Source organism: Dermacentor silvarum, chromosome 1 (assembly GCF_013339745.2).
Source record: "Dermacentor silvarum isolate Dsil-2018 chromosome 1, BIME_Dsil_1.4, whole genome shotgun sequence".
NCBI lineage: Eukaryota > Metazoa > Arthropoda > Arachnida > Ixodida > Ixodidae > Dermacentor > Dermacentor silvarum.
In genome coordinates, this window is record NC_051154.1 from 366491410 (window position 1) to 366505065 (window position 13656).

Here is a 13656-nt window from a genome sequence, read left to right on the forward strand (position 1 = left end):
ATCTGCCACAAACAATAGAAACCGGATACACTAAGATAGCTGTCAGACCATACATTCCTAATCCCAGAAGATGCTTCCAATGTCAAAGATTTGGCCACGGCTCGCAGAGCTGCCGTGGCAGATTGACATGTGCGAAATGTGGAACCCAAGGTCATGCCTCAGACAACTGTGAAGCGACACCTCACTGTGTAAACTGTGATGGTGAGCATCCAGCTTACTCCCGGTCTTGTCCGAACTGGAAAAAAGAAAAAGAAATCATCACTCTCAAAGTCCGTGAAAACATATCGTTTAAGGAAGCACGCAAAAGGTGCTCACCATTCCACACGACCACTTACGCTGATGCGGCGCGTCAAGGGGCAGCGTCGCAGCGGCTATTGCCACCTGCCCAGCCTGCGCGCAGCGAGCTGTCGCTTGTGGCTCCTGCCCCTAGGGTGGAAGTAGCGAAGTCTACTCCACCCAACCAGCAAACAGGCCCAGTTACCCTAGGGTTGCCGGCACCACAACAGCCCTCGGTAGCAGCCTGCGCTACGCGTAACGAACCTGCAGGCCCGCCAGCAGCTCCCACGGTGGGTGCAGTCAAGGCTGCCTCACCCTCACGGGCCCCTGCTGGCGCTAGCAACAGCCGGCGCAGCTCAGGCCCAAAGGCAACCCCATCGACCTCCGGGATGATGGGCGCAAATGTCTCGTCCTTCGCGGCGAGACTTTCTCGTGAAACTTCTCGCTCGCAAGAGCGCGTGTCCGGCGCCTCACAAGAGGCAATGGACACCACACCCATCCTGACGGCGCACCAAGCGCCTAAGGAGCGGCGAGGTTCGCTCGACCGCTTCAGAAAGGACAAATCCCGCGTTACAGGGCCTGGAAAAGGTTCTGTAATCTAAGGCAACACTTCCTTTTTGTACACACAGCACCAATTTTACTTTCAGTATGGATATACAAATCATACAGTGGAACGTCCGAGGCATTCTTAGGAACCTCGATGATGTGCAAGAAATTCTCCACGAACACAATCCAAAAGTGCTGTGTGTACAGGAAACTCACTTAAAATCGGAACATGCAAACTTTCTTCGACAGTATGTTACGTTTCGTAAAGACCGCGATGATGCTCTTGCATCTTCAGGCGGTGTTGCCATTATAATTCAGAAAAGCATAGCGTGTCAACGTTTACCGCTGCAAACGCCCCTCGAAGCAGTGGCAGTTCGACTTGTTCTCTTAAACAAACTCGTCACCATTTGCTCGCTTTACATACCCCCACATTACCGCTTACACAAACATGAATTCCAGTCCCTAATAGACGAATTGCCAGAACCTTATCTTGTTCTTGGGGATCTGAATGCACACAGCGGACTGTGGGGCGACTCTCGCACCGATGCTCGAGGCCGTCTAATTGAAGGCTTTCTTTTCTCATCCGGTGCATGTCTGCTAAACAAAAAAGAACCTACATATTATTGTCTTGCAAACAAAACTTTTTCTTCTATAGATCTCAGCATAGCTTCTCCATCCATATTTCCTGAACTTGAATGGGAAGTTATAAACAACCCTTACGGGAGCGACCATTTCCCCATACTGCTGAGAACACCAAGACAATACGAATCTCCACCACACGCTCCCCGGTGGAAGGTCGATGCAGCGGACTGGGAGAAATTCCAAAAACTTACCAGTACGCTCTCGTGGGCTGACATTTCATCACTCGGAATTGACAGTGCCGTCGAATATTTTACTAATTTCATAATTGATGCAGCTTTTAAATGTATTCCCCAAACAAGTGGACTTTCTAGCAAACGCCGTGTCCCGTGGTGGAATGAACAATGCCGGAACGCACGTAGGCAGCAGAACAAAGCATGGAGGCAGCTTCGCGATTTTCCTACTACTGAAAACCTCGTCAATTTCAAGAAAACAAAGTCCCAAGGTAGGAGAACGCGCAGACAAGCCAGAAGAGACAGCTGGCAAAAATTCTTATCAAGCATCAATTCGTACACGGATGAGGCCAAGGTTTGGAACAGGGTCAATAGAGTAAGAGGGCGACAAACACATCCGCCTCCCCTGGTACACACGCAGGGAGACAGCCTGGAGGACCAAGCGAACCATCTGGGTGCACATTTTGAACATGTGTCCAGTTCATCACACTATTCTCCAGCATTTATGAAATACAAAACAGCAATAGAAAAACAAAAACTAGACCGAAAGAGCACCGGGAACGAGCCATACAACTTACCTTTCTCTCTAGCAGAACTGCATGCATCACTCACCTGCTGCAACCAATCTGCCCCAGGCTCTGACCGCATACTATACGAAATGTTGAAGAACCTGCCCTCCGAAACGAAGAAAACCCTTCTCTGTCTGTATAACTGTGTATGGACCTCTGGCAAGATCCCCTCTGCCTGGAAAGAGGCCATAGTGATTCCTATCCTGAAGCAGGGCAAGGATCCATCGTCCGTATCGAGTTATCGGCCCATAGCTCTAACAAGCTGCATCTGCAAAGTCTTCGAGAAGATGATAAACCGCCGTCTGATACATTTCCTAGAATCAAACAAGCTGCTTGACCCATACCAGTGTGGATTTCGCGACGGCCGATCCACCACTGACCATCTGATACGCCTAGAGGCTCAGATTCGTGAGGCTTTTGTCCACAAGCAATTCTTCCTGTCTGTTTTCCTCGACATGGAAAAAGCATACGACACCACCTGGCGATTCGGAATACTAAGAGACCTCGCACACTTTGGAATACGTGGCATTATGCTGAATATCATTGAAAGTTATCTGTCCAACCGCAGATTCCGTGTCCGTGTGGGTAGCGCCTTATCAAGACCATATGTGCAGGAAACTGGAGTACCACAGGGTGGTGTGCTTAGTTGCACCCTCTTTATCGTGAAAATGAACTCTCTGCGTCTGTACATCCCACGCAACTTATTTTATTCAGTATATGTCGACGATCTACAGATAGGGTTCACGTCATGTAACCTTGCAATCTGTGAGCGGCAGGTTCAGCTTGGTCTGAACAAACTGTCTAAGTGGGCAGACGAGAATGGGTTTCGGCTTAACCCACAAAAGTCCACATGCGTCCTCTTCTCCAGAAAGAGAGGTCTGCACCCTGATCCTAACATCGAGATACAGGGTGAGGGTCTACCTGTAAAAACGGAACACAAATTCTTGGGCGTAATTCTAGACCCGAAGCTAACATTTATCCCACATCTAAAGTACCTAAAAAACAAGTGCATGAAAACAATGAACATCCTGAAAGTGTTGTCTTGCACTGCGTGGGGTAGTGACACAAGATGTCTATTGAATCTCTATAAGAGCCTCATCCGATCCCGTATAGACTACGGTTCCATTATATATCACTCTGCGACGCTGAGCGCCTTGAAGATGTTGGACCCTGTCCACCATCTGGGTATCCGCCTTTCTACGGGTGCGTTCAGAACAAGCCCCGTAGAAAGCCTCTACGCTGAATCAAATGAATGGTCGCTCCATCTGCAGAGAACGTACTTATCCTTTGCATATTTCCTAAAAGTGAACTCAAACAATACGCACCCTACTTACACAATCATAAATGATCTGTCCAGTGCCCAAACCTTTCAGAACCGCCCCTCCGTGAGAAGGCCCTACGCACTGCGAGTAAGAAGTCTTGCCGAAGAAATGGATGTGTCGCTCCACGAGCACAATGTCATGCCCCCTCCTGTACAGCTGCTGCCATGGCAGTGGCAGCTGATTGACTGTGATCTGTCCTTCATTGAGGTTACAAAGCATGCGCCGGTCGTACATATCCGCATGCACTTCCTTGAATTGCAGCACAAGTACTCTTGTCCAGAATATTTTACTGACGCTTCAAAGTCGCTCGCTGGCGTGTCTTACGCGGCGGTCGGTCCATCCTTTTCGGCTGCGGGAGCTCTACACCCAAACACAACCATCTTTACAGCGGAGGCCTACGCCATCCTGGCGGCGGTTAAACACATCAAACAGTTAGACATACCCAAGGCAGTCATTTATACTGACTCTTTGAGCGTATTGAAATGTCTAAAAACTCTAAGTAGGCACAGAAACCCCGTAATTGTAGCTCTTTATTCCACCATTTGCACCGCGTATGTATCGAAGCAGCAAATTGTGCTCTGCTGGGTGCCAGGGCACCGCGAGATCGAAGGGAATGAGTTGGCCGACAAGCTAGCCACATCCGTTCGCACAGACGCTGCCACTTCACCCATAGCTGTCCCTGTAATGGACCTAAAACCCTTTCTCAAGAAAAAGGTCAGGGCCTACTGGCAACGTCTGTGGGACAGAGAAACGAGCAACAAATTACACACAATAAAGCCTCAACTCGCTCAATGGCCACCAGAATCGAAGACACGCCGCACACAAGTTACACTTTGCAGACTCAGAATAGGACACACATACAGTACACACGCATACTTATTGTCCGGTGGCGATCTGCCTGTCTGTGATAAATGTGGCGAGCCACTTAGTGTACTTCACGTCCTCCTGCAATGCCCTGAACTGGAGCCTCAGAGGAAAAGACATTTTTCATTATCATTACGGCAGAATCTACCATTGCATCCATGTATGTTTTTGGGCAATGAACCTCTTTTTAAATACCAATCCGTTATCGCGTTTTTAAAGGATATACCTAACTTTCGTGTTATATATCCAGGTGACTTGTAGCAAGGCCTCTCTGGAGAGGCCGCTGCTGCGGTATTTTATTAAAGAAAGCACATGCCTCCGGGTCTTTGTGTACAAAGGCTTCCGGTAGGCGTCGTGCTACTTTTATACTCTTAATACTCTAAGCACCATGACCATTTCTCATCCATTCACTACCCATAGATCATTCCACACGTCACTGCCATAATTCTATTCGATATATGTTTTACGCTTCTATACCGCGATTTGTTCTTAGGCCCCTTTACAGCCACATTGCATCCCGTCATCGGAACTCACTGATCATGGCAAACATACCATTCATTGTCTTGGCGCTCTTTGGCCACATTTGGCCCTTGCGCCACAAAACACCAAATATCATCATCATCATGTTTCCCCTCTCTTCTTAATCTGGTTGGCCTCCAACAATTCACGTGCCACAGAGTCTTTACTCTTAAACAAGATTGTATTATCTTGAAGCCTTGCTTCACATGCTTGTTTATTTTCATTGCCGCAGGCCTTGCAAGTTTGAGCCATAACCATATTTCAATGAAAGCTTATGCTCCCGCAGGCGATCATTAATACATCAGCCAGTTTGGCTGACGTACTCTTTCCCACACTTCAGCGGTATACGGTATACAACTCCTTCCTCACACTTCAGAAAAGGATTTGTATGTTTAATGGAACACCCTGCTTTCTTAAGTTATCAGAACCAATCAGGTGGCACAAAGTAGCAAGTTTTCGGGGTGCGGAAAAAACCACAGGAATTTTGTATTTCATGGCGACATGTTTAAGAACTGATAGTTGGGCGAGTTGGTACGAATTCATAGTGAAATCTTTTTGCGCACACAATTGACACGGACACAGTGAAGGGGAGACACACAAGCGCTCGTGTGTCTCCCCTTCACTGTGTCCGTGTCAATTGTGTGCGCAAAAAGATTTCACTATGGACATGTTTAAGATTGTGCGCCACTTTGTGAGAATACGGAATCACCACTGGTTTAGCTTAGAGGTTGTTCTGGCCTCTGTGATTCCTAAATTATTTATTTACCAGTACACTCACATTTTGTGTCGGGTTATGCCCAACTACGTATAGATGTTGTGAGACAAAAGCAAGCATCAAACAATCTGTATTTTACACTATAGTTTAGCTCAGAAAGAAATTTTATGACGTCTTTTTAATTTTGATCACTTCTGCCGTCTGCAGCCAGCAAAAGCATGGCCTTCGAGATGTGTTTATACTGTCCATAGGAAACCATCGCTAGGGCATGATTAGAACGATTTGGGCTTCAATAACCTTTGGTCAGCTCGAAGTTGAACGAAGCCCCTCCGTGCTACCTACACCGTCGCTTCGTTTTAAATAACTTCCTGCTGTCGTCAACATCAACTGGAGCCTCAAATTGTTGACACATTCTCCGAGGTGCCACGTGCAGTGTGTGATGTTTCAGTGCGCGTTGTAACCGTGTTAGTCAAAAAGCATCAAATCTACGAGGGTTCTTTGCTTGTGTGGCGCAGGTTACACCCGTGTCGTCCGTGCCTTTTGTGTTTACCGTGCGACCCACGAAGATTCCTCGAAGAAACCACATGCCTCTGCTGCATATACGTGATGTGTGCCAGAAATGCATAGTGGCGATGTGTTTTCTGCCAAGTGCTGCAGTGCATTCCAGCGAAAAGGCGCTGACGCTTACGCACAGTTTTCTTTAGTGTTCATAATCTTTGTGATTTAGCTGCATCTGCAATAGAAACTGCGATGTGTTTCCATGTCGTTACATTGCAATTGTGTCTTGTTAGCTTTTTTAATGAGTGTCTTTTTAAAGATATTCTTGCTTGGTAGTAAAAATGTCTGTAATGACGTTGAAATAATCCAGCCTTTTATTCCTTGACTTTTGGCACGAGTGGTAATTTTACGAGGTCTTCGACAGCAATCCACCTCTGGACATCGAGCTATAAAGCACAATATCTAAACTTGTTGCAGTACCGGAAACTTATTATGGTCTGTCATCATCTTAGCATGTTCTCCGTGCTGAGGGGCTTGCACCATGTTAAAGGCAAATGCAATTGTCTACTCATCTGAAATGTACTATTTCTTCAGATCATTTGTTCCAAGTACAAAAATTTCATAGGTGCACTGTTGCATTTTTGAGTTAAAAAGACACTTTGAGATTTTATTCAACAGTATCTGTTGCAATGTTTCAACACGAATTCAGGCGTACTATGTTGTGCCCTGCATAGTTACTGCGTACAAGTATGTATATGAGTACACAAAATCTGATTCCTCCATCATCTGTAGTTTGTAAGTCATGAAGCAAAAAAATTATTTAAAAAAAATTTCAGCTGGCGGTGAAAGAATATGCTTCCACAGTCTTGTTAGTTTGGTAGTAGGCTTTGCCACCAAACTATTGTGTATGTGGGATGTTTATATGCATTTGTCTGGACAGTGGTACAGATCATAACATGAGCAGCAATCTGCTCACTAGAAAATCAGCTCCTGTGTCACACATTTACTGAGCGATGTGGTTGTCGATGCATTTGCCAAGCATAGTGTTTGTGTTTAGTAAATATCAGCCCTGTCTTCCCTTCACTTTGTGGAATTGTTATCTGGTTCTCGCATAATGTTTCGTATAATATAACGTAAATAAAAGCAAGTATTATGAAGCACAAACATTAGGTACGAGTACTGGCTTTCGGCATATCACTCGAAGTTGATTTTATGGAACTAGAAGCAGAAAGTTTCATTCGTCATAACCGCTTTTTTTCACGCCTTTCTATCAAGTGCAGGAATGGTACGCATTCATTAGTCATTACACTGATATATTTTGAAACTTGTTTTACAAAGTGTCAAATCTGCCAACCACGTGGAAGCGAGACACTAAACACAGGCTAAAACAAGCATAATATACATTGAGTTTGTCTGCCATTATTTAACTATTTCCCATGGGACCTGTGCTTGTGCCAAAGAAAACATAAACCATCGAAGTAGTTGTAAATGTTGAATTGATAGGGGACTTAAGCAGTAAAACCTAATTGTAAATTGACACACCCTGGTAATATGTATATATATATACATATATACAGTATCATTTTAATAACCAGCTTTGTCGTCTATCCCGCAGTTTTGCAAGCAAATGTGTAACTTCGTGCTAGTTGAAACTTTTGTGTTAATGTAGACAATGTCATAATTCAGCTCATGTTTTCAATCATAAGTTGAAGGCACATCTCTCATTCAATGTTTTCCATTGTAATGGTTCCCATCTTCGAAATCTTAGAGCTTGCCACTCTCTCTTCCCGTCGCACGTTGAATCGTTGAAGCTTTTCCATGCTCTAATTACCTCTTGACAATTTCCTTTACTCGGCGGCTTTATTACAACTGCTACACCTATATCCACTTAACATCATTCTGACAGAATATGTCTCCTTCTGATCACCGCACAGGGACATTTTAAATAGTGTTTTTTTTCTAGACTATAGAACTGTGGAATACTTTACCCGGTCATGTTCACTCTTTTGTCACCTGCTGAATTCTTCCTGTATATTTGAACCACTGATCTTGCCTTGCATCTTGTTTTGTTTTTGTTCTAGCTTGATTTTTTTTCCTTTGCTAAATTTGTGCTTTTTACTCCCCATTCCTGCAATAGGCCATTGGGGGTACAGTATGTTGAAATAAATAAAAAGTAAATTTCAATCTGATGGCTGTGTTAATTTGAAAGCAAGCAATTTTATTTTGCATTAAAATATTCAGAGCCTTCCACTATGTGAAGATGAAAGACGAGCGAAGCTGTAGGTTTTGTTTAATTATATTGAATTTTTTAAAGGTTATTACATGGTTGAAAAGACACGACACATAACTTCGTTGCGTCGCCACGTGCCATGTCCTGTATGTAATTAAAAGGAAAATGAGACATCCACCCAATCATAGCAATTGCTACAAAGGAAACCCATGCGGGTTCCTCGAAAGAAAAGCCTTGCAGTCGAAGAAAAATTTGTCCTGGTCCGGGACTCGAACACGGGACCACTGCCTTTCCGGGGCAGCCGCTCTACCATCTGAGCTAACCAGGCGGCTAGCAGATGGCAGGGCGAAGTCGAATATGTCAACAACTCGAAGGAACGGCAAATGTTTGACGTAATGGCTCAGCATGTACCCGCTAGGTAGAGAGAAGTAATTAAAGGGAAAATGAGACATTCACCCCAATCGTAGCAATTGATGGATGTGCGAGTGAAAGTTTAGGCGACTAGATTCACACCACCTTGCACCATCGGCCGCAGCATGTTGAGCCGCTGCACGTTCGGCTTCTCGTCGCTTTTGCATCCATTCGTGCTGTATCTTTGGGTCCCACATGTGGCAAGGGTAGTTCAAGGGTATGTTACAGGCCCCCCAAGCCCATGGGTATGTGCCATTGAGCTTAGACCCTTTCTACACTATCACCAGGATTGGCCTACTTGTTTTTTGTCAGAATCTCGGACACATTTTTTTCCAGATCCTAGCATAGACCGCTTCACTATAAAAAACCCTGATCATACAAAACGCCAAAGGATCTTCATAAACCAAGGCACGCGTCTGGCGTGCAAAAGCGAAGTTTACACGACAACACGCTGGCATGTATGCCAGACAGCGCCACACCACAGCGATGTGCACACAAAGTGACACTAGACTACTGTGGTGTGCACACTAGGTAGCAATAAGCCATCCTGGTGTGCTCGCCAGACCGCTCCGGTATGCACACCAGGCCACTCTGACGCTTACTTCGTGCCGTCTCCAGCAGGGAACAGCAGCACGTTTTGGTTATCGCCTATTAAAAGTGGGACGTAGCACGTGTCGTGTCTGTGGTGACTGGACCCGCGGCCATAGCGCACGGCAATGAAGACACAGTATCCGCTGTGAGGGGCGTAAGCATACTGGCCGCACAGGTCATGCGCTCTGCTTTTTATTTTACCTCGCGCGCCCCCTGGTGGTGTCAGTTACCACACTTCCTCCTCCCTCAATACAACAGATTAACAGCATGTAAGTAGTTACAGTTCAAGGAGAAAACCGCAACACCGGACGGCGTTCCCTAGTGCTCCAACGAAGCAGAGGTGTGGAAGGAGGCGGGGAGCAATCGTTGCGTGTTGATGTTGTGGTGTCACTGGCCTCCAGTTGACGGGGTTCGCCAGATGGTAGCAGTTGACCCTCCAAGCTTGTCGATGCTTCGGGTAACCCACTGTCAGTTGGACCTTCGGTCAACTGTGGTTCCGAGCGTGCGGTAGAGGGGCTGGAGCACCGACGGTTGTGCTGGTTGGGCATCGACTGTGGCCTTACATGGTCGAGATGCCGGGTTCATTGTCGCCCATCATCCAATTGTAGCTCCACCTGTGAATTGTGTTGCCTGGTGACTACAGCGGGAATCCAGCTCGGACCTGGCCGAAAATTCCTGGTGAATACTCTGTCTCCTGGTTGTGCTGGCACCCTTGGTTTCGCTCTTTGATCGTACTCCATCTTCTGAGCGAGTTGTTTTTGGATGACTGTTTTCCTCAGGTCCGGCCGCAGCAGATCCAATGCAGTCCTGAGCCTCCGTCCCATCAACAGCTCGGATGGGCAACACCCGGTGACCTCGTGGGGTGTCGATCTATATGATAACAGTATTCGTGCAATTTGTGCACGAAGGTCCCCTGGGCCAACTTTCTGTAGTTTTACTTTCATAGTTGGAACAGCTCTCTCCACCGCACCATTAGAAGCAGGGTGATAGGGCGGTACTAGCATTCTCTTCACGCCGTTCTTCTTCAAGAATGTCTCGTATGCTTCACTCGCGAATGCGGGTCCATTGTCCGATACCACCATGTCCGGGAGGCCCTGATTCGCAAACATGACCCGCATGCACGCAATTGTACATTCCGCCGAGGGTGATGAAACGGGAAAAACTTCAATCCATTTTGAGAATGCATCAATTGCAATAAAAAATAGGAATTCCGGTAAGGTCCCGCATAGTCCACGTGGATCCTTGACCAGGCCCTGTCTGGGAACGGCCACGGCATCATAGGCACTGGTCTCAATGGTCTCTGCTGTTGTTGGCAAGCGAAGCACTCTTGAACCGTGGTTATGATGTCGCTGTCTAACGACGGCCACCACACATGACTTCGGGCGATGGCTTTCATTTTCGTGACCCCAGGGTGGCTCTCGTGTAGCAACTTGAGGACTTCTCTTTGGAGGCTGGAGGGTACCACAACACGGTTTCCCCAGAGCACACAGTTCTGATGCACACTCAACTCATTGAATCGGGACACGTATGGCCCCCCTCTGCTGACAAGTCTTGAACATGGCCCGACCATAAATCCTGTAGCACTCTTGACAACAGGGGATCTCTTGCAGTGGCTTCTGCAACCACCTTTGATGAAAGGACACGGGGATAGACACCTTCAAGCATGAATACCTCCGCAGGCGCCCCTGGAGAGCATTCAGTTGTTGGCAAGGGGAGTCTACTCAACCCATCTGCATGGGCTATCAGGCCTCCAGGCCTATAGCTCAAACTGTAGCTGTACCCTGCCAGCAGCAATGCCCAGCGAAGAAGCCTCGGCGAGCATGTTTCCGGAATAGGCCTTCCAGCACCCAACAGGCCCAACAAGGGCTTGTGGTCGGTAGCCGCTTCAAATTTCCGCCCCCAGAGATACTGCCTGAACTTTGTGACACCAAACACTAGACCAAGTGCCTCTTTATCCAACTGACTGTAATTCTTCTCAGCGGCCGTGAGGCTCCTTGATGCAAAGGCTATCGGTCGCTCTTCTCCAGTAGGCTCTCTCTGTGCCAGGACTGCTCCCAGGCCATGAGGGGAAGCATCAGTGATCAACACCGTAGGTTTGGAAGGGTCATAATGGGCCAAGACACGGGCGGATGCGAGCAGCTCCTTGCTTTTCATGAATGCACATTGCTCAACTGCCGTCCAGCGCCACCTTGCTCCAGTGGTAAGCAAGCTGTTCAATGGCTGCAGTACATCTGACAGGTTGGGGAGAAACTTTCTATAGAAATTCACCAAACCCAAATAGCTTTGCAATTCTTTTACATCTCGAGGTTTGGGAGCATTCCCTACTGCTTCAGTCTTGGCGGGATCTGGATGTAGCCCAGCAGCACTTATGTGGCCTAAGTACTGGACCTTGAAGTGCCCAAAGGTTGTATGCTCCCGGCGTTTCACTCGCTCCGGTTGCCCCAAGCACTTCATCCACGGTGTTCACGCGCCTCGAATCTGCGCGCCGCGCCTGTCTGTTTACTAGCTCGCTATCATTTTTGCACACTCTTGCCAGATGCCCTTGCCGCCCGCATTTGTAGCAAACTGAGTTGACGTGTTGGCACTGGCGCGCTTTATGGGTACCGCCGCAGCGGAAACACCCGCGTTCGCGGCGGCCAGGGTGCACTACGTTTGTTGCCACCATGGCAGTTTCGACTGTACATTGGGCTGGCTCCGACTGTAGCGTTGGGTGAGCGCTTAGCGTATGGGAATCCTTGCGAGCAGCCTCGATGGCCCGTACCGTACTAATTGCGGTTTCCAGGTTTAAATCGGCTGTTTCCAGTAACCGCGTTTGCATTGACACATCGCCAATGCCACTGACGATTTGATCTCGTAGCATGCGGTTTCGGAATGACTCAAATTTGCAGTCGTCGGCCAGTCGCTTTAACGATGCGAAGTACTCGTTCACCGCCTCTCCATCCCGCCTATGTCGTGAGAAGAACTTGAAACTTGCTACCACTTCCGACACCTTTGGCGCGAAGTGGTTGTTGAGGGCTTCAAAAATTGCCGCTAAGTTCACTGCGGCAGGTTTCTCAGGGGCCAGTAGGCTTCGCAGCAAGGAATACGTCGTGGCCCCGCAACACGTTAGAAATATGGCCGTCTTCTTACCGTCTGGCACGTCGTTCACCATTAGGAATAGTTCCACCCGCTCTCGGTACTCGGTCCAGTCTGCAGTGTCCGCGTTGAACTTGTCTATCTTCCCGATGACCGGCATGCTTGTTCTTGCGTCACCGTTGTCGTTTACTTGAAGCATTTTCCCTCGTCGCCAGTTGTGGTGACCGGACCCGCGGCCATAGCGCACGGCAATGAAGACACAGTATCCGCTGTGAGGGGCGTAAGCATACTGGCCGCACAGGTCATGCGCTCTGCTTTTTATTGTACCTCGCGTGCCCCCTGGTGGTGTCAGTTACCACAGTGTCCCACATGCTGTGAAACAAATAAGCGAAATTGCTTATAGCAATACGGTTGGCCGCGATATGTTGGTGAGCAGCTCACTGGCCATGATCAGGATGTGCACGCACTAGTAAAAAAAGTCGGTTTCGCCCGCAAGGCGAAGCATCGATTGCGATAGCAAATTAGTAGACAGCTATACGAAATAAGGATAGTAGTTTTATCAGCCGTATAAAGTTGTAAATATTCACTTACTAACTAAATACAAGCACAGTGTCATGCGCACACAGATAAACATGAACACATCTCGCTCGATGACTGCGGGAGCTTGCCAAACGCTGGAGTGATAAAGCATGGCAGCAAGCAAATTGACCTTCGCGCTGGCTCTCCCTTTAACGCGAACTCGTCGAAAGCGCAGTGCATACGAAGCTACTGGCACTTGCCGACTTAACTTTGGCCCATCGCAGATCGCAGATGAGGCTCCCACGGGCCCACACTTCGGCTGCGTCGCAGGTCGCTTTCAAGATAGCTCCATGAGCAGCAGCCACGGAAGCAGAACGCAACCTCCCGACGCCTCCTCCCCGTTCCTTGTGCATGAACGAAGACTGCGCTTCTGGCCGGCTTCCTCTCTCACGTGCACGAGATTAAGCTGCGGCTGCCAGCTCACCCTCGCACGCTTTCACTCGCACACACAATGCACGTCGCGCGGCAATGATTTTATCGCCATTGGACAAAACATCGCTACGACGGCGATGGCAAAAATGTGCTTGAAGTGTCCATATAATTGCTATCGCAATATAAGCGCATCTCGGATGACGATGCGTGCTGGGGCTGTGCTTCAAAAGAAGTCGCGAGCACTTCACTGCTTCGAGCGCTGATCAGTTGTGAGATG